Genomic DNA, 27,165 nt, shown 5'->3' on the forward strand with positions numbered 1-27,165 from the left:
TATCAACCAACTCATTCATATTAAGACGAGTAAATTATGTCTGTGCATTCCACATGAATAGTGCTGTCACGGGATATAAGTATAAAATAGAAATGAATGCTATATGCACTGATATCTTAGGCTCGAGCAAGTATTCCAATTGTGTGAGGGGGGGAAAAGAACTGCTGTAACAAGGGCCCTTGGTGCCTGCAAGCAAGTCTTTGATTCTGTACCTTTCCATCTTGTAACATTCTGCACCGAATACCCTTGTAGTCTTTTCAGCTTCACTTAAAAGGCCTTTAATAATTAAAAAAGAGGAGAGTGGTGCTACCTTATTTAGTGTTACAGGCAAGAATTGGTCTTTGTGAACGGCAACCTTTTGTCCCTTATTAAAAAAAAAAAAAAAAAGCTTAAAAGGTGCATTGGCAAAGGCTAGATACCGAGGTTGTTGATCTTGTGAAAAGGAGCCAACATTCAGAAGGGAATTTGTAATGCGTAAAAAGTGATATTATGCTGACAAATAAATCTGGCCTTTTAAAATTAAATGGATGGCTTAGTGAAAAACATAGTTTGTTTAAATCAAGCCCTGCATGTATGAATGTAAGCAACAGCATGTAAATAAAAATGTTAATAAAAGCCTTCTTATATCAACCCAGCAATACAAAAATTGGTGTGTAAAAGTTAGTTTTGAATGTAAATAACAGTGCTGTCAATGGGGGTTTGTTGTCCCTTGGACTGAGCAGCTGTGGAGGGGCACAGAGGAGAGTGAAAAACACCCTTATGTCCCTATGTGGAAAACCCTGATCAGACATGCCAAACCCGCAAAAAAAAAACACAAAAATTGGGTTTGTTTTTGGCTGTAATTGGCTTGTGAGTTGCTTGTTGGCTAGTTTTTCGCTTGTTGCTTGTTTGGCTTGTAGCTTGTTGCAGCTTGTTGTTTCTTTTTTTGGATCAGCAAGCAGGGGCAAGGGTGAGAGAGAGTCAGGGGTGCACAGCGGTCCCAGACTGCATGCCGGGGGGATCTAGTCAAATAGGCTGTTGGAATTCTTAGGGATTGGCTTGTTTTGGTCTAGTTTTGAAATGGGATTAGCTTGATTTTTTGCTTATTGTGAAAGTCGGTGTGCTTATTTACCATGTGAAAGTTGGCAACTGTGACCCTGAAGTTCATGTGTAAAGGTGAGAGGTCCCATGGGGCTGAGGTAAGTGGGGAATGGGCAGAGCTTGGCTCGCCTAGGTGAATATTCTAGCCAGTGCAGGGCAGGAAGTCTTGTAATTTGCTGCCACCTCTGAGGTTTCTTCCCTGCGCTGTTCTTTGAATGTTTCACTTACCCAGGTTTGTAGCAAAACTTCAAAGTAGCCATAAAACTACAGTGAGAGAGACAAGGTGTGTGAGGTAATATCTTTTATTGGACCAACAAGAACTACCAAAAGAAGTTGCTCCAATAAAAGATATTACTTCACCCACCTTGTCACTTTCATAACCTGGCTACAACAACATTGCAAACAACCAAAAGTACTATGTTCTTTCTAGAACTAAGATGCCAGCCTCACTGCTGTCAAGTAGCACACTATTGTGTTAATAGTCCCATGGTCATCATTGGGACCAAACACAGAATACGTTTTTCATACTTTCTCAGGGTGTCCTTCCTGGGAGTCAACATGTTAACCCCCTGCCTCAGAGAGAGAAAGAGGTTTGCTGATGCTTAATCAGCTCTCTGACAGACCCAGTCTGTCAGCCAGTTATAATCCAGCAAATGTTTGAAATGCCCTTCATTGTTTGTTTTCCAGTGTGTTGACCCCCAGGTTGACTTGACACCCTCATGTTGACTTGGAATGCAAATGTAGCTCCAATTCTGTTTGGCTTACAATCCTAAATTTATATCGGAGAAAGGGATAGGTGAATAGGCATGCTTTGTTTGGCAGAAAACCTGTCAACTCTGCCTTGTTACATAGTTTTAAACATATTTTAGTGGGTACACATAATGCTTTAAATATAATCAGTACATACATTTCTCAATTATATTAAGTACACCAGCTTTCATTTGATACCTCACAAGATGCTATTTATGGATAAATACCATCAAAATGGTGTGTTGGGTATACTGCGTTTGTCAGGCCTGTTAGGAGTTGCTGATCCAGAGAAGTGAACCCTTTGCCAGCTGGCAACAATTGGCCTCTATGTCACAAAGCTGTACTACTTAACGTCAGTAAGGATGGCAGAATCTGGCCCTAAGTGTATGAGTCATGGTTCTGCCTCCTCTTACATGCCAACCAACAGAAGTGGCTGGTTGCACAATAGGTAGTATGATACTCACTTTAAATGGTATCTAGGGAGCACCAGGAGACATTGTGCATCTTTCTGTGGCATAATACCTCCCACTTTTACCTCTGCAATGTGCATCTCCATACTAGCCCTTCTGTGGGTTGCATACTAAAAGCATGACTGAGCTCCCAAACCAAGACAGTAGCTCTACCACGAGCAAACACCAGTCAATGCTGACATGTTTTTGTTCTTTTTCTGTTAAATTCTTTCCCCCTTTTTATGTATCCTACGTACACTCTCATTTTTCTGTATATTTGCCTTTTATTTTGTTAATAGGTTCAGGTTCTTATACCATATGGGCATTTTATTTTTCCTTAAATAGGATTATTAAATATTTACATGTTAATATTTATATACACTAGCATCATAAATGTCTGCGGCATTTTGCAAATAAGTAAAATACCAAAGTTCCTGCACCTGAACTGCTTACATTCCAAAGGGAGAAGTTGGGTGATGTAATGTCTTTTATTGGACCAACTTCTGTTGATGAGAGAGACAATCTTGCATACATTCTGCTAGGTACTGAGAGCCCTCAACTCCCACTGAAGGCACAAGCAGTACTTAGCACATTGCAGAATTGGGTACTAACATACGTAACGTACATTAGAGATGCTGTAAGGAGTAAACTATTTTGTACAAAAGCAGTTGCATCAAAACATATAATCCTTATATTGGATTCTCAAGAAAGAGAGAACTGACCAATATATTCAAAGAGCAGAAAGGTGGCATTTACATAATTCCCCAAAAAGACAAGCATGTTTGGACAAACAGCCCCTTTCATTGCCCCAAAAATTATTTATGTTCTGATAAAAAGCAATTTAAATGAGTTAGAGCAGTCATGAATATCATTACTTTTGTATCCAGTTACTAACTTTTCAGTATATATTATTTGCACTCCTCACCAATTCATTATAAATTGCAAAATACATGTTATTCATTTGATAATCCTGTCTTCTTTTGCAAGAAAAAGAGCAAACAGTGATGAAGCATAGCTTTTACAGCTTAGTTTTCTAAAGTAATGCTGAGTGTCTTCCAGTGCTCAAAAACATCAAGGAAATTCAGAGCCAGGGACCCCTGCTTCAGTCAGTGCACAGGATGGATAATGCTCACGGAATGAGTAGCAATCCAATGTTTTGTTTTATCATCATCGTTCAAGGTGTGGCCTCATACATTATTTACTGTACATGATTCAAACCCTGCACTGAATACAGAATTATTAATTTACTTGTGGAGTTTTCTGTGGTGTTTATCACTATCATATCTAAGTGCTTCACAACATTTATGAATTTATTTTCATAACCTCCCTCTGACATGAGGGCATGCTATTATCCTTTTTTTTAACAGAGGTACAGAGTGATTAAGGCCAAATGTTTTCTCTAATTTGGATGCCTACACTAGGTATGTTCAAAGCACTGCTCTCATTGACTTAAATCGTAGCTTTGAATGCTCAACAGTTCTGCAAATTACACCCCGGGGTCTCAAGTGAGGCACCCAGAAGATACAATGCAGTGACCAGGTGTGAAAAGTCTGTTTTAGAGTGCCTTGCCCAGGATCACAGAGAGACGCAGGGGCAGGGGCACAACACAGTTCTCCAAGGCAGCATTCAACTGCTTTAACCAGAAAACCATCCTTTCCCTTCTCGTAAGTCACCTGGCTTGTTCACTACACAACTCCAACAAAAGAGTCAGAGTTTCTATAGACAACAGCTTGATTCATCCCCAGAGCGGGTCAGTCCTGTGCATTGAATGAGGCAGGAGTGGTGTTGAAAAAATAGTATGTGATCATGTAATTAAAATTAAATACAATCATGAATCGTAATACACATGCACAAAGGAGTTTCATTAAGGTGGCTTCGGGAACTTTGATTCTGGCATTTCCTAACCTTTTGGTGTTTGACTTTGCTCTCTTTTAATATAGTTTTTATGATGTTTATATATTTATCTATTAGGGCTAATTTGTGCCTGGCTCCCATCCTAGTTCTTACAGTACTTGGTGAGTTGAAAAGATGCTGCTTCCAGTTGTTATTCTAGGAGAAAAGCTACCCCCAAAGGATACAGGAGGAAACAGGGTCATGACCTTGCTCCATTCCATACTGACCATCAGCCAGGGAGCACACTGGACTGCACCTAAGTGTTTGTGCCACATGTGTCCTTCCCTGGTGTGTTTATGAGTTTCGGGGTACATTGTGGCCTGCTGATGGCTATGTAAACAGTAACCAATCCAGCCTTGGATATTTTAGGCCAACTCCTTATCTTGAGCAGGAAAAACCTTGACAGGAATAGTTGAAGAGGGAAAATATGGGGAATTCCAACTAAAACAGTGGAATGATACTAGTACATGACACATTTCAATGTGCCAATTTCTGACTCTCTAGCTATAAAAGAATTTTTCTGGAGAAAAAAAATTATAAATATGGTATTTAGTCCTAATTAGCCAGAAGCTGGGTTGATAAGCAACAATTCAACTTTTGCTGACTTGATAGCTAACCATAAGGTTAACTTCAGAATCAATCAAGCATCCACTTGGATTTAATTTACTATGGTGACACATGATTTGATCATATAAAGCCTGATAACTACAAGCTGCCCTGGTAACGCTTACGCTGTTTACTCAGATAGTCACTAAATAAATATCAAAGATAACAAAAATGTGCACAAAGATATTTTAGTAGAAATCAATTCTGCCTGGCTGATCATTTGTGATGAATATTAGCAGCAAGAGAGAGTTTCCTGTGAGAGTAATTTTTATGTATTACTTTTATTAGCTATGTACAGTATGTAGAAACACAATGGCTTGCATGTGAGAAAAATACTATTAAACTATAATATTGGTGAGTCAGATGGCTTTCCATGAACTCTAAAATTAAAGGGACATTGTTCAGGTAGGGGGTTGTATTCCGTTTTGTTTTGTTTCGATTTCTGTTTTGCACATTGCTTTTAGTTAAAGATAAGCTTGATACAGATGAGAAAGAAATCCATAATGTTCTCATATATGTTCCTTTCTTTTGGCTTCACTCCTTCTGGGGTGTGGGGAGGGCTTCATTGGTGTTTTACTTTATTTTTCTTGTCAGACAGAAAACACCATTTAGGCTATTTAGTAGCTTGATTGTGTGAGAAACAGCTCACAATTTGATTCCAGGTAGGTGTTCTTCCAATTATTGTCTGGCTCAAAGGGTAGTTTTATGATAGCCATTCAGCAGATCATTTTTGTCCTACCTTAAATCTGAGCCAGATCTTTTACTACATTGCCCAAACCAAAAAAGAAAAAGAAAAAAAAACTGTATAAAGAGTAATAACCTTGTCTTTCCAGCTCATATTTTCTGACTAATTTGCAACAGAGATCATAGCCATATGATCTGTAGACATGACATATAGCTGCTGTAGCCTCTGACCCCAAAGTGAGGTGTTTAATTGAGAGAATTCAGATCCAGCTACAGAAATCATTGATATGTGTTCAGCTTCAAGAGCTTTGCAAGGTTAAGTGTATGATACATTTATCTCTTCTATTACTCTTCAATAAAAATCTTTCCTATTCAATGAGAATAGTGTGGGAACAGGAAAAGTTAATGACAGTCTCTGCTTTTGGTTGACTGGGACTGTGATGAGCTGCAAAAAAACAAAGCTATTAATTATATTACAAGCACAGTTCTGTTTTTTTGTTTTTTTATGTGTTTTTGAGGTCATAAAAAAACCAACCTAACTTCATTTATTATCATCTGCTTCAGAGCAGCCACTAAAATTCTACTGTTGACTTTTTTTCAAAAACTATATTTTAGGTGCAAAATATATTCATATCCGTATAGAAAGAACACTGCTGTTAAAGCATGGCTTTTGTCACACTACTGTTCACCAACAGAGGAAAAGGAATAATAGTCTTCCTCAATCCCCTTCATATTTCACTGCTGTTGAGAGAATGGGGAATATTTGTTGCGATTCACTCAAGAGTACTTTTGTTAGAAGCAACAAAATAGCATTTCACTGGAGGATACAGAAGTACCATAAATCCATATATTAAGTTGCTTGCAGTATCCAGGTTAAGTCACAGCAAACTATAATAAATAATGAGCAAAGGAGTACATCTATTTCTGTAAAGCATTTTAATACAGACATTTTTAAAAATCAGGGTGGACTAGTTGACTTTTGCTAGAGCTGTCATAAATATTGGCTGCAAAAGTGCCACTCACAATACCCCTCGGTATAAAAATCCAGCATTTTGCCTGAAATTTTGTGTGCCAGTGACAAATGTTTTTAAAAATTATCCCGGTCATTTTCCCACATTCCACTGCCTGAAGAAATTTCAAGGCTATTTTTCCCAGTGCATTTCCTTGTTTCGCATTGGTTTGATTGAAACTAGTCACATGTCTTCTGTCACACGGCATGGATTCTATTTCCCTGGTTGATTGAAACTGTCTTGTTTGCTTGGGAGTAATTGCAGAAGCTATTGTGAGAGCTTCTTTGAGTGCAGGTCTACACTTGGGGCAAGTCTACACTTAAAATGCTGCATCAGTGCAGTTGCACCACAGTAACACTTTAGTAAAGATGGGAGAGCTTCACACGCTGGCATAGTTAATCCACTTCTGCGAGAGCCAGTAGCTATAATGACTATGTATCTGTTATTTTCCTCTCATCTCCCACTCTCAATCTGAATTACAAATTATGGGAAAGATCCTGCAACATCCTTACAACTGTTTTAGTAGAATAGCAGGGAACTTTTTTCTTTAGGTGTTTAAAAATCCATAGGAATCCATTTCCTGCTCTTTTTAATCCTCCCAATTGATACTGCCAAGAAATAGTCGCATTTTCCTCAACTGAAAATGATTTTCTGGCTCCAAACCTGGACTGTGTCTGAGTTTCACTTGTTAGAGAGCAAAGGTGGCTTTAATGCTATTTTTACACTCCTTCCCCTGATCTGGGGCTGGCTAGCTAGCCAGCCATATTAGGGCAGCCTTGCTCTAATATGCACATCTGATTGCCTATCACTCCCAAGGGTCATCATGGCAACTGGAAGTCACCTAGTGTAGATGGGTCAGACATGCCCCCACATTCTGAGAACTGCTATGATGGCTCTGTGCCACCTAGGGATTCCTCCTAGTTTGGGGAATCCTTCCCCCAGACAGTTAAACTGGCTTTATGGCTGGTTTGTGCCACCAGAGTGGTACAGGGCAGCAGTAAAGGGGACACGGATTTGGACCAAAGTTTCTTCACCATGATAAAGTATATCATGTTGTCAGTACAATTCCACTCAGAATCTGCTCAACTTGCCTGTATCATCTTTACAAACCTATTTTCTGTTTTACAGAGCTGAGAAATGACTAATAAATAAGATTTGCATAGAGTAAAGCCACCGCCTTGTTTAATCCTCTCCTTAACCACAGAGCCAGGAAATGAATGGAATTTAACTTGTTTAAGGCCTAATTTCGTAGAACCATAGAATATCAGGGTTGGAAGGGACCTCAGGAGATCATCTAGTCCAACCCCCTGCTCAAAGCAGGACCAATCCCCAATTTTTGCCCCAGATCCCTAAATGCCCCCCTCAAGGATTGAACTCACAACCCTGGGTTTAACAGGCCAATGCTCAAACCACTGAGCTATTCCTCCCCCTCAGATCACTTCCCTATTAAAATCCTTCCCTCAACTCTGAAGTAAAGTAATTGGTTTGATTTTGATCTATTAAACATCAACACAGATTACAGATCTATAAGTATGGGGCACACCACTTGGAGAGAGATCACGAATCAGAGGCTTTTTTCTGCTTAATTGAGGCATCAGAGTGATTTCACACACTGTGGGATCAGCAGCAATCGTCTATGCAGAAAAGAGAGCCTCTGAAAGGGCCATCTCTTATAATGGAAACTGGACAAGATGGCCAGGTCTAGAAGCTGTAACATGATTTCCCATTATTGGGCATCTTATCTTGAAAACCCCAGAGAGATACGTTATAAAAATAAAGGTCCAGTTTGGTAAATTTAACTGGGAAGAACAGGCAGTTAGAGACAGAGCACCACATTTTGGAGCCAGAAATTGGGAAGCAGTTTCTTTTCTGATATAGATGAGGATGCTGCAACAGAGGCCATTAGCAGTGAAGTAGGAAGAGTGATATCTGGAAAGTGAACAGCAGGCTGATCTCTCTTCCCCATAGTAATGATGTAAGAGAAGTTTGCAGTAATGTCATGTCATAATTCATGCTTCTCCAAATTGAAGACTAGTAGCAGAGAGGTCATAAGGTGTATTAAGGGTAGTGGTCATAATTCCAGTGTGGTTCTGCTCCACCACACAGCAGCAGCACAAAATATGACTGCATTCACTTGTCTGAAACCCAGAATGAGAACAGTGGGTAGGGGCTTCCCCCCATTATATCATTTATATAATATGCCACTTGATCACTTTGTTGGCTGAGGGTTGACTGGGATATCAGTACAAAATGAGTGGGTACCTTGGCATATGGAAGATGACTACATTTTGCTTTTGCTTTTCATAATTACTATAAACAGTGCGAAAATATCCTGGTGGCAATGATGGGTTGGGGATTGCACTGGGAAGCCTGAATAGCACTGCAGGACCTTGTAAATTTTTTCTTTCACAGTGATTTGCTCCTCTCTAGTACCATAACTTCCATGTAAGTAATGCACACTTGACATCGTTAATGCTTTGGTACCCACAATATTACTTACACCACCCAGCCGTATTGTCTTTAATTATAGGATCACAGATTATTTAAAAAAAAATCAATAGACTATATTGACCATTTCTGTAATCTTAAATAAATATGTGTAGCATCTAGATAGTACAGAATAATGTTCTGCTCCAGTTGGCTTGATCATGACAGATTACCTTATTTACTGTTGTGATGGCTCGGGGACAAGCTGCATCTGTGATCTCTCCACCAGTTTCTTCCATGGGTACTCTTCCAACTGACAGCCCTCTCTCTACTGGCATTCCTACCAGAGTGGAAGTCTGTGGTTCTCCCCACTTCAGACTGGAGTACCAGCCTACAACACCCCCTAATCCCTTCATACTGTTCGAGTGAGTAGTTGCTTTCACCCCTTGCACTCCCTCATGACTGCATCCCTCAGGTGACAAGTTTCACTACCTTCACCTCTGCCAGGGTGGACCCTTGCAGTTCTACCACTCCTTGCTAAAATCCCAGGGTAGCAATCCCCTGGTTTCAATCATATTAACACAAGAAGGCCCAACTGGAATTGATACCTGTAAGTCACTTGTCTCTGGGAACCTGTGATCAGCAGTTGATTAAAGTTATTCAGAACAGATCCTTCCGTATTGTTCATTCATCCCAAAGGTACATACAACAAGCAGAGAACAATCTAAGAGTCCAAAAGGTTTAGCTGCTTGCGTCTTGCTTAAAGCTCATCATCTCTCTCAAAGCTTAGCAAAGCTCAGCTACCTCAGACACGTCCTGCACATCTCTGCCACAGCCCCACAGACCTGCTATATTCTCTGCTCTCAGCATCAGTCCTGTCTCTCCACACCCGCAACCACCAAACCTGCTGTTGCCCACTCACACCTTCCTCTCTAGGCAGGGGTTCTTATGTCCTTTGATCTTAGATAGAAAAACAAACCTATTAACCTGGCTGAAGTCAGGCATTTTCCAATTCATAGCTTTCCCACTGTTCTCTTCAGAGCCTTTAGTATTCATAGAATATCAGGGTTGGAAGGGACCTCAGAAGGTCATCTAGTCCAACCACTTGCTCAAAGCAGGACCAATCCCCAATTTTTGCCTCAGATCCCTAAATGGCCCACTCAAGGATTGAGCTCACAACCCTGGGTTTAGTAGGCCAATGCTCCAATCACTGAGCTATCCCTCCCACTGTTCCATTTTCCTTGATGATCTTATATCTAGTCATTGTTTAGTTTCCTGCGTTGCTCATCCCAACAGCACTTAACTCCATGCAGTCAGACAGAATAATATCAAGCAGGTCAAATTTGTAAAAAAGTACAGATCCTGTGGTAATAGTATTGTATTCTTGTTCGCTTTTCAATTGAGTGTATAGTTAAGAACCAAGAAAGAAATTCCCCAGTCACATGGGTAAATCAGTGTTCTTAACTTTCTCATTTCAAAAATATGGATTTGAAATGTTTTCATAAAGTTGAGTATAGATACTGAGATTAGGGTAAGTGAGGAGGATGTGACAAATGGAAGGGATAACTGGGGAGACTTAGGTTGCAAAATGCTGAAGTCAAAGTTATCACATACAGGTGCATCCCAATTTAAAATGAAATTCTCTCTTATCCATAGAGTCAGCAATGGTCACTGTCTTGACAGCAGAACACATTAAGGTTTGGCTACCTGATTAATGACTTCCATCCACATTTTGGGTGTTGCTGACTGCAATGGAATCATTTTCAAAGTGACTCCAGTGCTGTATGATAAACCGATAGACGAAGGATCTGACTCTCCTTCACAAGAGATCTTTGGCCACAGAGAAATCTCCACCTACTGGGTTTCTCTGTGCTTTAATGTACTAGAAATCAGAAAAGTCAAGCTGAACAATTCTTACTGTGTGGGGATAGGACTGAGCTGGGATGGACTCCAGCAAAACTTAAGATTTAATATATAAAAACACTTCTGAACTGCTAATGTAGATATTTAAAGTAATGCTGCATAAAAGTATACAAGTGCTTTTCAGATGTAATATCATTTTCAGGGTGTATCAGGTACTGTAAATATTTGGCAAATATTTCCTACCCCCACTCTTACGTACGTGTGTGTTTGTGTGTGTGTGTGTGGCAGGGGGAAGGTTAGCAGCTGCTATAAGGTGGGAAATAAATTTCCATTTTAACTCCATTTGACCCTGATAACATTCCAAAAACTTTATCTTTTGTTCCTTAAAACCACCCACCCACCACCACCACTACAAAAACCTCATCTGTGCACTGGCTGCTGCTCTGCCTTGTGCCACCTCTTTATGGGGCTTCTCTGCGCAGCCGGGCGGGGGAGGGGGTAAAGCCCCTGCAGGTGCTGGGAGAAGGTGACATCACTCCCTCCACTTCCAGCACCGCCTGCAAGCCCCAGCCCCACCTCCACCTGAGCTTGGGGCTGCAAATGTTTTGCTTGGGGCGGCAAAAAACCTAGAGCCAGCCCTGTATGTCAGCAGTTCCTAAACTGTGGCCTAGGGATCACTTCCTAAAAGTCCACAGGGGCTGGTAACAGAGGAAGCTAGACGGAGTTAAATCAGATCCAAACTAAATTACAAAGAGAGATAAAATGAAGTGAGCTGTAGCTCACGAAAGCTTATGCTCAAATACGTTTGTTAGTCTCTAAGGTGCCACAAGTACTCCTTTTCTTTTTAAAAGTAGACAGTGTGATTAATGTTTTTTTCAAAAAAAGATAGAATACTTACCTCAGTAAAGATAGTTAAAGTTATGTAAATAGTTTCAAAATGTTTTTTATCCTACAAGCATTTGTTATTTTTGATTTAGGAAGTTTTGCATTTGGAAATGGGAAAGATGGTGACCTAGACCACTATGAATGGAAGGAAAGATACCCACAAGACAGTTTGTGAACATTTATGAAAGTTTCAGAATACCTCTCCATATGTTACGCAACATTTATCGATAAGCTTAGATACACATGTATACTATTGTTATGGCAGGAGTCACCAGGTGGTGGCACTACACGTAGTCTTACAAATTGTGTTTCTTAGGCTATGTCTACACTATGAGCTAGGAGAATGATTCCAAGCTCCAATACACATACTTGCTCTCACTCTTATCTGAACTAGCATGATAAAAATAGAAGTGTAGCCGAGGTAGCATGGGCTAGCTTCCCCACGTACATACTCATGGGGTTCAGGTGGGGTTGTACTTTGGGTGGCTAGGCTGTGCTCAGATCTAGCACACCCCTAGGTAGATTATCCACCTTTGATAATTATTGTATGATAGCACATGATATCCAGTGGTTCTCAGCATGTTTCATTTACTATATTTAGTACAACTGTGTTGACATTCTGTGAGGCGCTTGTGATAGCTGCATGTCAGAAGTTTTTGTGACTGAATTTGATTCACCTGAAGGAAGGTCACAAATCTCAGTCACGGTTCAGTAGATCATCCAGATTTTATTGTTCAAGTTAGCCTTGTTTAATGCTGACTTCCAAAGCAGCATACCACCAGTGTGGGTTCAGATGAGAACAAACTCAGGAAATATGAAGGAAGGGAGTGAGGAGGCAGAGGGAATGAGCAGGCACCATGCTGCTAACGTTCAATTTGTACTTACATAAAAGTCCTGTGGTTCAGTTCTTGACATTGTCCCTTGTGAATGACAGCAAATTAAACAGTCATAAAATTCATCTTTGTTTAGAAGAACAAAGAATTACTGTTTATTCCAAAGTTTAGTGTGTTAGTTATCTCTGCCATCACCTTAATCAAGGGACACACCTGACAAGGAATGTGCTAAATATGACTAGTAGGAGGCCGCAGATAACAAGACTCAATACTTTGCTTCAATTAAGAGAGTAAAAATAACAAACCATAGGCATATCTCTTTTGCCTTTCCATATAAAAATATATGCCCCAAGTGTTAGTGAATATTAAACATGTCCCTGTCCAAAGGCTATCATACTCTAAAACAGAGGGATAAATTTGAAAACGGTGTGGAAAATGAACAAGATTTCAGATTTCAAAAAATGCATATACTTAGAGTGGTATGACATATAACCAGTCATTTGTACTATGTGACTTTGATAATACCTGTACTTTTAATTCATAGAATGAAGATTGACTTCCTAACAATATAGCAAGTTTCTAATACTTATATTCTCAAGGGGTATTGCAGTATATTCGTATTGTATGTAAGGGCATGATTTTTTTTAGCCCATCTACTTATCGGGCTCTTAAATCTAATGAGTCATACTGCTATCCTATACCTGGGGAGTGCTTCTTATTCCTATTGTATAATAAACACTACATAAATGGCTGGGAGTATACGTGAGAGAGAACTGGGAGAGGAATATAAAATATTTTTATGAACAACATTAACATAAATTATTAGCTAATTTTTTTCCTATTTTATTTCACAGAACAACTGCTCTTATACAGTAGTAATAGTTTCATCATACATTATTGTATAGAGGAAAACAGTTTACACACAGTACCTGTAATATCTACAGTTTGTTTTGTCAGCTTTGCTACTGTTATTCAGTACCCGTCAGGTACACTAGTTAGGTGGTAAATTTATAGCATATACAATGGCTGTGTTTCCCAAACATATTCCTTTTGTAAAAGCCTGTGAAATATAACAGCAACAAAGAACACCAGAACTCACATTCGTTTTTTATAGGACAGCTAGTAAATCTTTTCCCACATTCTGACGCATCTTTCTATTGTGCTATTTCTCTATGCAAGATCCTCCTTTATAATTATTATTAATTATGTCATGTAATGCATACATAGTTTATTTTAGCTTCTGTTCGCAGCTGCCTGTAACCTTTCAGAACACTGAAATCCTTTTTTTCTGGGTTTTTCTGCTGTTCTAAATTTCATTTTGGAGTTTGGCATTTTATTTGTTCTTTCCAAACCTTCCTGCAGCAGCCTTTCTTTTTGTTTTCTTTGTTTGTGTTTTTTTGTTACTCTTTCATTATATTCGTTATTTCAGTCTTTGACAAACTAGTTTGTTCTTGTTCTCTCAAGTGTAAACTTATTTTTCTCTTAATTTTCCCCCCTTTTTTATGCACAAGCTATTAGCTGACATGTTTATTTTCCAGACCAGCTTTTTAAATTTGTTTTCCCTCCCTTCATTTATAAATGATGTAATATATTATTTATATACTATTTCCCAAGTGAGTCCTAAGCAGCATATTTGATAGTCCTCACACAAGCCATTCCATGAGAGAGGCATCTCTCAAGCAGCTGACACCAGTGAGCCCAGTGAGTTTTTTAACCTCTCCAAATTTTAAGGGCCAGCCAACAACTGCATACGTACTCCATCACTCAGGCTATGAAAGTGATGCAGTGTGCAAGTCCATTCGCTCACTTTTGCTGAGCTTGCATTGTTTTGCCCATTGCATATTCAGTCAGAAGGTAGCCTGGAACAAAAAGCTGGCCATCAGAAAGAAATATGGTCTAACTTCAGTACTGTAGATGCACTTGATCAACATCAGCTCAGCATCAGTAATTAGACAGGGATCAAATAATAATAATGTTGGCATCCAAACAACCTAGTCAAAATTCAGTTGTCTCCACATACTGTTACAAGAGTTGGACGCAGTCTTTTAGGCAGGATTCAATATGTACATTGAAAATAATTCCGTATCTATGAAGTTAAATGTGAACAAGGGATTGGTGCCCTTTATATTGTTGTTAATAATGTCCTCTTTCTGTTCTTTTTTACATACTAGCTAAAGAACTACATTTACTTTGTATATGACATGCTGTCTTTTAGAATCTAATTAAAACTTACTTTTTGGTCCTTAGGTAGAAAGATTACTCTGCTGAGATGAGCTCTTAATTAATGCACAGAGAGCCTGAAAGTCCCACCTCTCAACGGTGATGATTGGCATTCAAGGATACATAAATTACACTAATTGAGCTTTGCATCTATACAGTTTTTCCACAGCCAACTCATCAGAGAAGGTAGGTGACCAGAACAGCATAAAATGTTATTTCACTATGTTGTATGTTTTCCCAAGAGAGAAAAACTTTTCAAATTACTGAACATTTATTATCATGGGAGGCAGTTCGTCCCTTCAGTTTTAAGATATAGCTTTTGCTTTTTATGATAAAAATCAGCATTTTTAACAAAGCTATTTAAATGTTAATAACCACAAACTTCACAATTTACAAGCAGCAAAATCTTACAAGTCAATTATTATATGCAAAAATAATTTGGCAACATTTATTGATCCCAAATTGCGTTGCCTAGCAACAGACAAACATTCCCTAAACAGGAGTTGTTTGGAATCAAAGCCAGATTTTGTCATTCAGATATTTAGCTAATTATTAGTGCTCTAAGTCTTTGGCTCAAAAGATCCTGCAGAAATCCTGATGTACAATATATATTAATTGCATTTTCAAACAAATCTAAATATATTTTAAGGCTCAGCTTTTTATGGTGCGTATATTATTTATTACTTTTACTCAGTAGCTGCAACTTTTTGTCAATGGAACAAGACTTAGACATATTCTCAATACTGTGGAATTTGCATTACTGTCTGAAGTGTTTGCATATTCTACAATAATATTAAAGTAATGTACAGTTTGTAAGAATGAACTGCCTGTTCTGTCTGTAGAAGGTCCTCTTTTAATTTTTCACCAACAGTCTGATGTAGTGATTTTATGATATTTAGGTGTACGCTCACTCATTTATTTGTAGGAACTGAAATTTTAAGGAATTTTTGGTTATGTTTCTGAATTATACTTGTGTGACAGGGCTGGGCTCATCAGCAGTACCCCCTAATGGTTAGTCCCTAGGTCACAACTGTTCCCGATCTCTAGCATCTCCTAGTGCTGGTCACTATCGTGTGTTGGCAATCTCTTTTTTAGTAGATAGAAACTCGGTCCTCCAGCCAGGTCACCACTAAAATCCATCCCTTTCTGGGGTAACAGAGTCCAACAAAGCATAGAAGTACAATGTCCCCCAAAAAGGACTTGCATGCCCAATTCCAGGCCCTTGAGGACCTCACAACTTTACTTCAGGACTTACATTGTCTATATCCCCTTGGGCTCTCCCTCTACTGGTTTCTGACCCAGGGCCCTCGGAGTGGCTATCATATTAAGCACCCAGGAATGCTTTGAGACTGCCACCTTGGGCTGCTTTCTACCACTTATGTTCCTAGTCCAGGGCATTGTTACAGTCTCACAAACAATCCAAGAAAAGATAGAACGAAGGGTTCTTTAATCCTTAAGGACTAGCTAGTTGCTGCTGTGGGGCCTAGGGTAGCTGCCAAGTGTAGACCTCTTTCCTGCAGCAAGGATTTCCACAGTTCCCATACTTAGGAGCTCTTGGGAGGTCCATCCCCCTATCCTATCTGCTATTCCTTCTTTGTGCGCTGTCTATCTCTCTTTTAAACTCCTCCTCCAGCTGGAACAGGCTCTGCAGGTGCAATGGGGCAGGGCCACCTGGGCCCAGAACTTCTCCTTAACCCCTTCTATCCCAGTGTTGGATTTATATTCTCCATCACAGATTGCCATTTAATTTAAGGCTATATTATAGTGCAAGCCAGTTAAGATGAAGTCACTGAACAAAATCCAATATGCTCATCTTTAGCTGATGTTCATTTAAAGAAAGAGGTACCAGTGAGAGCAGGGTGGATACAGAAAGACCAGGGAGAACTGGGATATATCACAGAGATATTTGGCAGAGGAGAGAAATTGCAAATGGAGTGTGGAAGGTGCTGGAAGCAATCAAGGAGGAAAACTAGAACTGAATCCCCCCCCAAAAAGCCTACATAAAACTCTAGGTATGGCTTAAGCAACAACTCACTTTTTTAATCTGTTTGGTCTGGGAAACTGGCTTTTGTCTATTTATTTAAATTGTCTGGATAACTTCAGCCCATTTTAAGATGAGCTATTGTTTTTTCCTTGTTTTTAATTTTCCTTTCATAGATAAAATCTGTTCCTTAGTGATTTCAGTGAAAATCGTGAGTCCTTGTACTAAGATCAAATGTACATAAGTAAGAAATTGTCCAGTAATTTTTTACTTTTACCTGGGGTCCTTTGGTTTCTAGTTATGGGTATGTGTCCATACAGGGCTTGTAAAATGTTTAGACATGCCTCAAAGGTATTATTTTTACGATTTTTAAAGAAGCCAAAAGAATATTTAATGATTATGTGTGCAGTGCTTCAAACATAGAACAGTAACACTTCCTCAAACACTTTCCAAATTGAAAAAGATTAACTGGAAACCTGTGATTGTCAATTGCCTAAGATTGTGCTATATCTGGATCAGGAAGAGATACAACTGTTTGTGTTTAAATGAAAAACGAATGCATCTGTGAAAGAAAAACTGAAGACTACCTGTGTATTGACAAGGCGATTACTTAACTGCAGCTGCAAATGGAGACTCTTGACACGGGCTTCAACTACCAAGCAAGTTATAAATAGAAGGGTCTCTGAGTATATAAGAACAGGAGTACTCATGGCACCTTAGAGACTAACACGTTTATTTGAGCATAAGCTTTCGTGGGCTACGGCCCACTTCTGTAGCCCATGAAAGCTTATGCTCAAATAAATTTGTTAGTCTCTAAGGTGCCACAAGTACTCCTGTTCTTTTTGCGGATACAGACTAACACAGCTCCTACTCTGAAATCTGGGTATATATACACTTGATAGTTCTAAGATGTTGAACACAAGAACCCATGGGCTGGATCTGGTCTGCCTGTTGTATTTACAAGACCCTCATGGCAGGTTAAGATACTTTGGAATTTAAAATATATTTAGAAAAACAATGTAACCCCTGTGGATATTATGAAGATAACCTTCTAAATGGTGAATAAAGGCAATGCTATCTTACTGAATCTATACAGAGAGAGGCTGAAATTTCTAGAACAGTGTGAAGCATAATATTCATCTCAATTTGATGAAGCCTAAATGACATTAACTCCTTCACTAATGATCATTTTAATAGAAACGCCCATTTACAAAGCTTTTCCATTTTATTGTTGTTGTAGTTGTGTTGGTCCCAGGATATTAGAGAGACAAGATGAGTGAGGTAACATCTTTTATTGGACCAAATTCTGTAAGTGAAAGAGGCAAGCGTTCAAGCTTACATAGAGCTCTTTTTCATGTCTGGGAAAGGTACTCCTAGTGTCACAGCTAAATTCAAGGTGGAAAAGATAAGAAATTAACACATGCTGCAAGAGACCGTTCAAGGTGAAGTAGACGGTTAACACCTCTACTGTCATAGGACAAATAAGGGTCACAGATTGTTGTAAATCCAGTGTCTCTATTCAGTCCATGATTTTTGGTGTCTCGGAGAGTGAGGAATTTAAGTTCCCAGGTTCAACTTTTGAAGGTGTTGTGCAGGTTTCCTTTGATGCTGAGGATTGAGAGGTCAGATATGGAGCAATTGTTTTATGTTATGGTGTTTTTGTCTTTTTTTCATTTTTACTGTGTAAGAGGATATGAGGGCATTGTGTTTGTCTTGTTTCACCCACAGTTGCTATTGGGACAGTTAGTGCTCTGGATGAGATACACCACATGTTGGATAGGCATGTGTAGGACCGCTGGATGATGAAAGATGTGTTGTGGGAGGTATTGATCATTGTAGCAGTGGAGATATGTCTGCAGGATCTGCATCTTTTGTTATGGCAGGAGCTGGGGCTGCTCTGTGTGCTATGTCCTGGGTTTTGAGGAACTTATTCCTGATGATGAGCTTGATGAGGTCATCTGAAGGCCAGAGAAGGGTGTTCAAGAAAAAAATTATTTTAGGATGTGATCCTCATCAAGTACAGGATGTAGTTTTTAATGGGTTCCAGTGGGTTTATATGGGTTCCAGTGTGGGGTGATGGGTAACAAGTAGGGGTATGTGGTCATAGAGGTTTTTTTCCCTCTATTGAAGCAGGTTCTTTTGGGGTATTTGGATGACCCATTCTGTGATGTGATCTACTTCCCTGGTGGTTTAAGTGTGTTAAGGTCCGTATCCTGAGCATATTCTGTCATATCTGAGTGCCACTGTAGATAATTAATTTCTTGTGTGTTTGGGGTCGTTACTGGATCTGTAAAGGTTAGTGTGGGTTTCTTATATGTTTTTGTAGAGTTCCATTTTTGAACTTGATCATGATGTTGGTGTGGGAGAATTCTACAGAGAGTGTGATGAATGGGTGGTGGTTGTTAAACTCCCTCAAGAAGTTGTGGTGGAAATCTAGGTCATCTATACAAAGGGTAAAAGTATCATTGATGTATAGCAGGTATATCATTAGTTTCATGGTGCATTTGTCCAGAAATTCTTCATGGAGATGGCCCATGAAGCAGCTGGCCTACTGGGGAGCCATCATAGGATCCATGACTATTCCCATGTTTGTCCAGGGGATTATTGAGAGGTTCGGTATAGGAAGAGTAGGGCAGGTGCTGGTGGGGGGCATCGACTTCTGCAACCTCCCCTTTTCCTCTAGACAGGGGGAGGGCATGGAGAGGCCTAAGATTCCTGTGCAAGATTGTTTGGTTGGGGAGAAAATGAACCACAGCATGGAGAAATCGTAAATTGCTGAGAGGAGTATATTAGAATTCAAGTTCTCCACCCTCTCCCCAAGAAAAATTCTAGTCAGCTCTGCAGCTTGAGGAGTTCAAAGATGGAACCAAAATTCAAAGTGAAGAGAAGAACACACAGACAAAGAAAGATGGAGAGTAGAAAAGAAATGGGTAAAGGAGGATGAAAGGAAAGAGGAATAAAGGGCAGAATTGGTGGAGGTCCTAAAAGTGTTCTGCATCATTACTGTACTGCAAGATCCTGAATGTAACAGTTAACTATGCTAAGTTAAGACTTATTCATATCTGAGGATCACTTTCATCTTCAATATTATTGCAAAGCTACCTTGGAAATCAGTGAGAATTTCAGAGGGGAATTGTAGTTAGTATGCGTCCCTCACTGTGTACCTCCAGGACCACACATCTTAATTAAAAATGCAGTTCTGCATGGAATGAGTTTAATGTAATTTGGTCTGCTCTGTGGCATGAGTCCTTGGACAAAGTTAAACACCTTGCAATATTGTTTGTCAAAGTTATAATTACTAGTGTAGCTAGGCTTTCCATAGTATTCATATGGACATGTTAGTTTCATATTTTTACCAGTGTTACTTTATCATTTTCTTTTTCTTTTTGTACAAATGCCAATAAAATATGCTCATTTGAAGCTTGAAGTGGGCATCTGAACAAATGTTGGGAGCAGGTACTAACTTGGATACTCAGAGGGAGCAAAGTATTGTGGCCTGCCAAGGGAGACAAATGATGAAGTAACTGTCTGGTTTCAGGATTACAGGAATGGAGTTGGGCACCATAGGATGCTGAGATAGTTATTGGGAGTCCTGAGGGTGCTGAACACTGTGAAGGGTACCAGGCATGGTTACAGTCATATATAAGGTTTCAGAGTAGCAGCCGTGTTAGTCTGTATCCGCAAAAAGAAAAGGAGTACTTGTGGCACCTTGGAGACTAACAAATTTATTTGAGCATAAGCCCTTGGGTGGCCCTTGTTTCATGTTCTCTGTGTATATAAAATCTCCCCACTGTATTTTCCATTGCATACATCTGATGAAGTGAGCTGTAGCTCACAAAAGCTTATGCTCAAATAAATTTGTTAGTCTCTAAGGTGCCACAAGTACTCCTTTTCTTTTTACAGATACAGACTAACACGGCTGCTACTCTGAAACCTGTCATTATGCAAGGCACTGAATTTAGCTGTATGGAGTGGAAATCTATTAACTTCATGAAAAAAACTCATACAGATACAGACAGACATCATCTTCCTTTCCAAATGCAAACAGATGGACATCATACCAAAAGGACTGAAGTCATATATAAATAGAAGGAGGTGAGGGATGTGGAACCTAAATATTTATTGAAATGTACTGATGATTTCTTGGGTGAGACAACAAAAGTGAAGCATTACTCTGAAATCAGAAGAATCTTAAATCTGACAAGCAAACCCTGAATTGAGAAGTATGCAGATTATCTGAAGATCTTACATCAACACTTCACTGTGATTGGAAAAGAAGCTAAAAGTTTATGCCTCGACTGGATCCAATCAAATATAAAACACCTCTCCTCCCTAAGATTGCCAGGTATCCAGTTTTCTACCAAAACACCTGGTCAAAAAGGGATCCTGTCTGGGATGCTAAAAGTCCGGTTGGCCACAGCAGGGCAGGCAGGTTCCATGCCCAGCTCTGTGCGGCTCCCGGAAAGCAGCCGGCATGTCCCTCTGGCTCCTAGGGGGAAGGGCGGCCGAGGGACTCCACATGCTGCACTGACTCCGCAGCTGCTATTGGCCGGGAACCACGACCAATGGGAGCCGAGGGGGCAGTACCTGTGGGTGGGGGTAGCACCTGGAGCTCCCTGGCCACCCCTCTGCCTAGGAGCCAAAGAGACATGCTGGCCGCTTCCCAGGAGATGGACAGAGCCCCCTCCCACACTCTGAACCCCTCTGCCCCACCCCTCCAGCCCAGAGTCCCTTTCTGGACCCCAAACCCCTCATCCCCGGCCCCACCCTAGAGCCCGCAGCTCCAGCTGGAGCCTTCACCCCCTCCTACATCACAACCCCCTGTCCCAGCACAGTGAAAATGAGCGAGTGAGTGAGGGTGGGGCAGAGGGAGGGGGGATGGAGTGAGCAGGAGCGGGGGCTTCAGAGAAGGGGTGGGGAAGGGGGGCAAAGATGTTCAGTTTGCTGCAATTAGAAAGTTGGCATCCCTATCCCTCCCTCCACAGCAAGCCTAAGGGCTCCCCATAACAAGTCAAAGGACTCATGGCAATCCAAGCTCCCTGCCTTGCCAATGTTACCTTCTGCATCCAGATCTCTCTTAACATTCCTTTTGGTGGGCACTGATCATTGAATAAAAACTTTGTGTTTCTGTGGGCCCACGCCTAGAGCTTGGATCCATTGATCATTCATTAATCTCCCCCTAGCTAGATGTAGTACAGGTTTCAGGCTGGGGGCTGCATAAGGTTCCTAATAATTAAGTGGGGGTTGTAAGGAGCATGATGTTTTATGAATACAAAGACAGAATGGATGGAAATAAATTTGCATTTTTAAAACTATTTGATGTAATTAACAGGAAATGTGCACCTCAGATGACCATAGAGGGCATTTGGTTACTCTTTGTACCAAATTATTTAAGATATTAGTATATTAAGAGGACTCCTGGGACATTACAATATAAAACCACCTTATCATGTGAAATGATCTAACTGTGCTCACATTTCTTGAGTGTTTGTGTATTTATAATCATCAAATGGCAATAGCTCACTATGTGCTTCATTAGACTCGATATCTGTGGAAATATTTATTAGTGGGGAAATTAAGCATATGTTCATAATCTTGGCAGCTAACCCTGCTTCAAACTCAGATGTTCTTCTCTAGTTAAAATGTGTTTTATATTAATCCAACAGCAGTATTTTGGCTGTAACATCAACTTTCAAAAAATATTGAGTATCATCCCAGTTAAGGACAATTTTACTTCCCTTGCTTATGATAAGCAATTAAAGCATTAATATCAGATATTTCATTCTGAACAGTTACAATAATAAAGTACAATCAGCATAACATTATGAGCCTAGACTGGAACCATTAACATAACAGAATACCATTCAAGCTAATAAAATCTGCCCTTATTGCATCTCTGCATCTGTACGTACACTGCCAACACATGATCAAAGACTGCAGCTGTTTCAGTTATATCATAGTCACATCAGAGTCATTTTACAGGTACAGCAGTTACAATTGCAGGGACATCCTAGTCACCTTGCAGGCATATATAGTACAGTTGAACCTCATTAAATTGCACCTTGATGTTTCCTGAACCTGAAGGTTTACCATGGTACATCTATCAAGAACTATGAATGCAGTTTCTGTATTAATAAATATTTTTGTCTAGTAATGCCTTTAACAGGTATCTTTTTGAGACATTCAGTTGTTGGGGAAATTTAGTATTTCAGAGTCTCATAGTCACTTATGTAAATGTCTGGACTGTGATCGCCTAAAGGCAAGGCCCATTTCTTCCTATATGTTTGTCTAGCAGTTTTTAGGCATTGGGGAAATAATAATAATTCATTAATTAGTTAGATTATGCTATAACTTAACTTAAGGCCTGTCCATCTCCTTTAAGTGAACTTTTTTTTATTATACCAGGTGGGTGAAATCCTGGCTCCACTGAAGTCAAAAAGAATTTTGTCATTGACTTCAATGGGGCTAGGATTTCAGCCAGTGTATTTTTACTAATAATCTAAATGGTTTGGCCAGTAATAATCAATCAGCTTCTTTAGTATTACCAGGATCAATATGAAAAATCAGAGACAGAGAAAGAATGAATTGCCTTCTTATTAAGCATTAAAAATTCTTCATGCAAAATATGTTTTAATAATTAGTTTGTGTTTTGCATAGAATATCTACCTTCCTTATTCCAATAAAATTAAATCCTTACTCAGAATTCTTAGACATCTAATTGATAGTATTTGTGCTTCTAGTTAAATGTGAATATAAAACTGCACCAGCGACACTGAAATTTTCATAAAGGCCCCCTTAAATTTTTAGTCCTAAGTCGTATACTGCATTTGCAGGTGGGCAGAGATCTAAATGTGAGCATTTGTGTCTATAATTATTTGCAGATGCAAATAGTGCAAAATGAAGACCATTTTTTAAAAGGATGTCTTATTAATATATCATAAAAATCATAGAAATGTAGGGCTGAAACGGATCTTGAGAGATCATCTAGTCCGGGCCCCTGGACTGATCATCCCTGTTAGATGTTTTTCCAACTTGTTCTTAAAAGTGACACAACCTCCCTTTGAAGCGTATTCCAGTGCTTACCTATTTTTATATTTAGAAAGTTGTTCGTAATATCTAACCTAAATGTCCCTTGCTACAGATTACTTTCTTGTCCTACTGTCATTGGACATGGAGAAAGATTGATCACTATCCTCTTTATAACAGCTCTTAACTTATTTGAAGACTATCAGGTCCCCCGCAGTCTTCTATGTTTCAAGATGAAACATGCCTGTTTCTTTTAACCTTTCTTCATGGATGAAGTTTTCTACCCCTTTTATCATTTTTGCTGCTCCTCTCTGGACTCTCTCCAATTTGTCCACATCTTTTGTAAAGTGTGGTGCCCACAACTGGACACAGTACTCCAGCAGAGGCCTCATCAGTGCCAACTGGAATGGGATAATTACTTCCCATGTCTTACATATGACACTCCTGTTAATACAAGCTAGAATAATAGCCTTTTTTGGAGCTGCATCACATTGCTGGCTCATATTAAATTTGTGATCCATTGTAGCTCCCAGATCCTTTTCAGCAGCCTTACTGTCTAGCCAGTTATTCCCTATTTTGTAGTTGTGCATTTGATTTTTCTTTCCTACGTGTAATACTTTGCACTTGTCTTTACAGAATTTCATCTTGCTTATTTCAGACAAATTCTCCAATTTGTCAAGGTTGTTTTGAATTCTAATCCTGTCTTCCAAAGTGATTGCAACACCACAACCACCTGCCCCCCGGCGGCTTGGTGTCATCCACAGATTTTATAAGCATACTCTCCACTCTGTTAGCCAAGTCATTAATTAAAATATCGAATAGAGTAACAGACATAGAACAGACTCCTATTGGACTCTATTAGATACGTCCTCCCATTTGATGATAAACCATTGATAACTATCCTTTCAGTGTGGTCTTTCAACCAGATATGCTCCTACCCTATAGTAGTTTCATGTAGACTACATTTGCTTATGAGAATAACGTGTGGGATTCTTGTCAAAAGCCTTACTAAAATCAAGATCTACATCTACTGCTTCCTCCCCAGCCATTAGGCCAATACCTCTGTCAAAGAAGGAAATCAGGTTGATTTGAAATGATTTGTTCTTGACAAATCCATGCTGGCTATTCCTCATAACCATGTTATTCTCTGGATGCTTAGAAACTGATTGTTTAATAGTTTGTTCCGGTATCTTTCCAGGTATTGATGTTAGGCTGATTGGTCTATAATTCCCCAGGTCTTCTTTGTTCCTCTTGTCAAAGATACTATGTTTTCCCTTCTCCAGACCTCTGGAATCTCACTGATCCTCTGTAAATTCTCAAAGATAATCACTAACAATTCTGAGATTGCTTCAGCTAATTCCTTGAGTATTCTAGGATAATTTCATCAGACCTTGCTGACTTGAATAGATCTAATTTATTTAAATACTCTTTAAGCTGTTCTTTCCTTATTCTGGTTTGTGTTTCTTCCCTTTTTTGTTAATATTGTGTTGAGTATCTGGTCTCCATTAACTTTTTTTTAGAGAAGAGTGAAGCAAAATACACATTGAACATCTCAGCTTTTTTGAAATTATTCATTATTAGCTCTCCTTCCCCACCAAGCAGTAAATCTCCATGTTTCTTTCATGTCTCTCTTGCTCCTAATGTATTTATTGCCTGTTATGTCCCTTGCTAGGTGTAACTCATTTTGCGCCTTAGCTTTTCTGATTTTGTCCCTACATGTTTGTGCTATTCTTTTGTACTTGCCCTTAGCAAACTGACCAGGTTTCCACTTTTTGTAGGATCCATTTTTGATTTTCAGGTCATCAAAGAACTCCTTTTGGAGTCATATTGGCCTTTTACTATTCTTCCTATCTCTCCTTTGCATCTGGATAGTTTGCTGTTGTGCCTTTAATATTGTTGCTTTGAGAAACTGCCAGCTCTCCTGAATTCCTTTTTCCCTTCCATTTCCTTCCCATGGGACCTTACCTACAGTTATCTGAGTTTATTCTGCTGCTCTTGCTCCTTCCTTTGCTTAGAATCATAAAATCTATCATTTCAGGAGGATTTTCAACCAAATTGCTGTCAGCCTTCAGATTTGCTCCCAATCCTCCCTGTTAAGTCTAAAATGGTTGCCCCACTTGTTACTACTTCCACCTTCTGAAACAAGAAATTGTCACCAACACGTTCCAAGAACTCATTGGACATTTTGTGTTTTGCTTTATTACTTTTCCAACAGATGTCTGGGTAGTCAGTCTCGCATTACTACCAGGTCTTGTGTTTTGCATACTTCTATTATTATTTGTTCTAGAAATGCCTCATCTATCTCCTCCTCTTGATATGATGGTCTATTGTAGATGCCTACCATAAAGTTGCCCCTGGATTTTTCCCCCTTTTGTCTTCATCCAGAGACTTTCAGCTGATCTGCGTCCAACCTACTTCTGGACCTCAGAACAACTGCATACATTCTTAATGTATAATGCAAACCCTCCTCCCTTTTTTTCCTGGCTGTCCTTCCTGAACAAGCTGTGCCCTGCTATATTCCAATCATGAGATTTATCTTAACAAGTCTCAGTGATCTCAATTAAGTTGAAATTTAATTTGTGTGCTAATACTTCCAGTTCTTCCTGTTTATTCTCCATACTACCCAGTTGCATTTGTGAATACACAACTAAGATATTGAGCAGATTCCCCCATTGTTCTCACTCTTGTTGCTTCTAATATAATTTTCTGTTTGCCCCCCAACTTCTATCACTCTCTTTAGGTCACCATTTTTAATACATATCTGTGGGTATCTGTCATCCCTTTGAATCTAGTTTCAAGCTCTTCTCACTAGGTTGGCAAGGAGATGCTCTTCCCCTGCTTGGTCAGGTGGATCCCATCTCTTCCCAGCAGTCCTCCTTCCTTAAACAGCATCCCATGGTCGAGGAAGTCAAAGCTCTTCCATCCACACCAACTCTACAACCACAAACTCATCTCCAAGATTCATGTATCCATACCTGGGCCCTCACCCCCAACTGGGAGGATCCATGTTCCTATTTACTTTTCTGCTATGCACACTTCACACTTTACAGACAAAAGAAGTAAGCAGCAGCTCTGGCTTTGTTCAGACAGTATGTAATGTGTGTATAAAAAGGAAGAATAGGTTGTAAAGGTAAAATATGTTAGGTTGGTTTATAATCTATTATGGTAATAGTCCAATTGCTTGTCATGTTGAGGAGCTTTGTGCTTTAATTAAGCAATAAAACATGACAGGATGTGAAATACAATGTAATAATTCTTTTCTAGTGTATTGTTAGGCAGAGGCCAAAGGCCGAGTGCTGTTGAGTGCAGTAGGCATGAATTACTACGGTGTAATTTAGGCACTGCAATACTTTATTGCAATTATAAAATGTTATTTTCCTTTTTTAAAAAAAATACTAAAAATATTTCAAAATTATCATTATTACTATAAGTACATTTCTCTCTCTACAAAATACTTT

The 27,165-nt window shown here is 39.5% G+C and overlaps 1 protein-coding gene across 1 annotated transcript in view; it reads left to right on the forward strand.

Moving 5' to 3' along the window:
• TENM3 (teneurin transmembrane protein 3) overlaps positions 1-27,165 on the forward strand; it is a 2,200,211-nt gene that overhangs the window by 1,233,921 nt on the left and 939,125 nt on the right. Inside the window, exon 8 of the mRNA XM_043546023.1 lies at positions 14,728-14,886. The gene's annotated coding sequence lies outside the window, so the exon portion shown is untranslated. The remainder of the gene's footprint in view (positions 1-14,727; positions 14,887-27,165) is intronic.

Source organism: Chelonia mydas, chromosome 4 (genome assembly GCF_015237465.2).
Source record: "Chelonia mydas isolate rCheMyd1 chromosome 4, rCheMyd1.pri.v2, whole genome shotgun sequence".
In the NCBI taxonomy this organism is placed as follows: Eukaryota; Metazoa; Chordata; order Testudines; family Cheloniidae; genus Chelonia; species Chelonia mydas.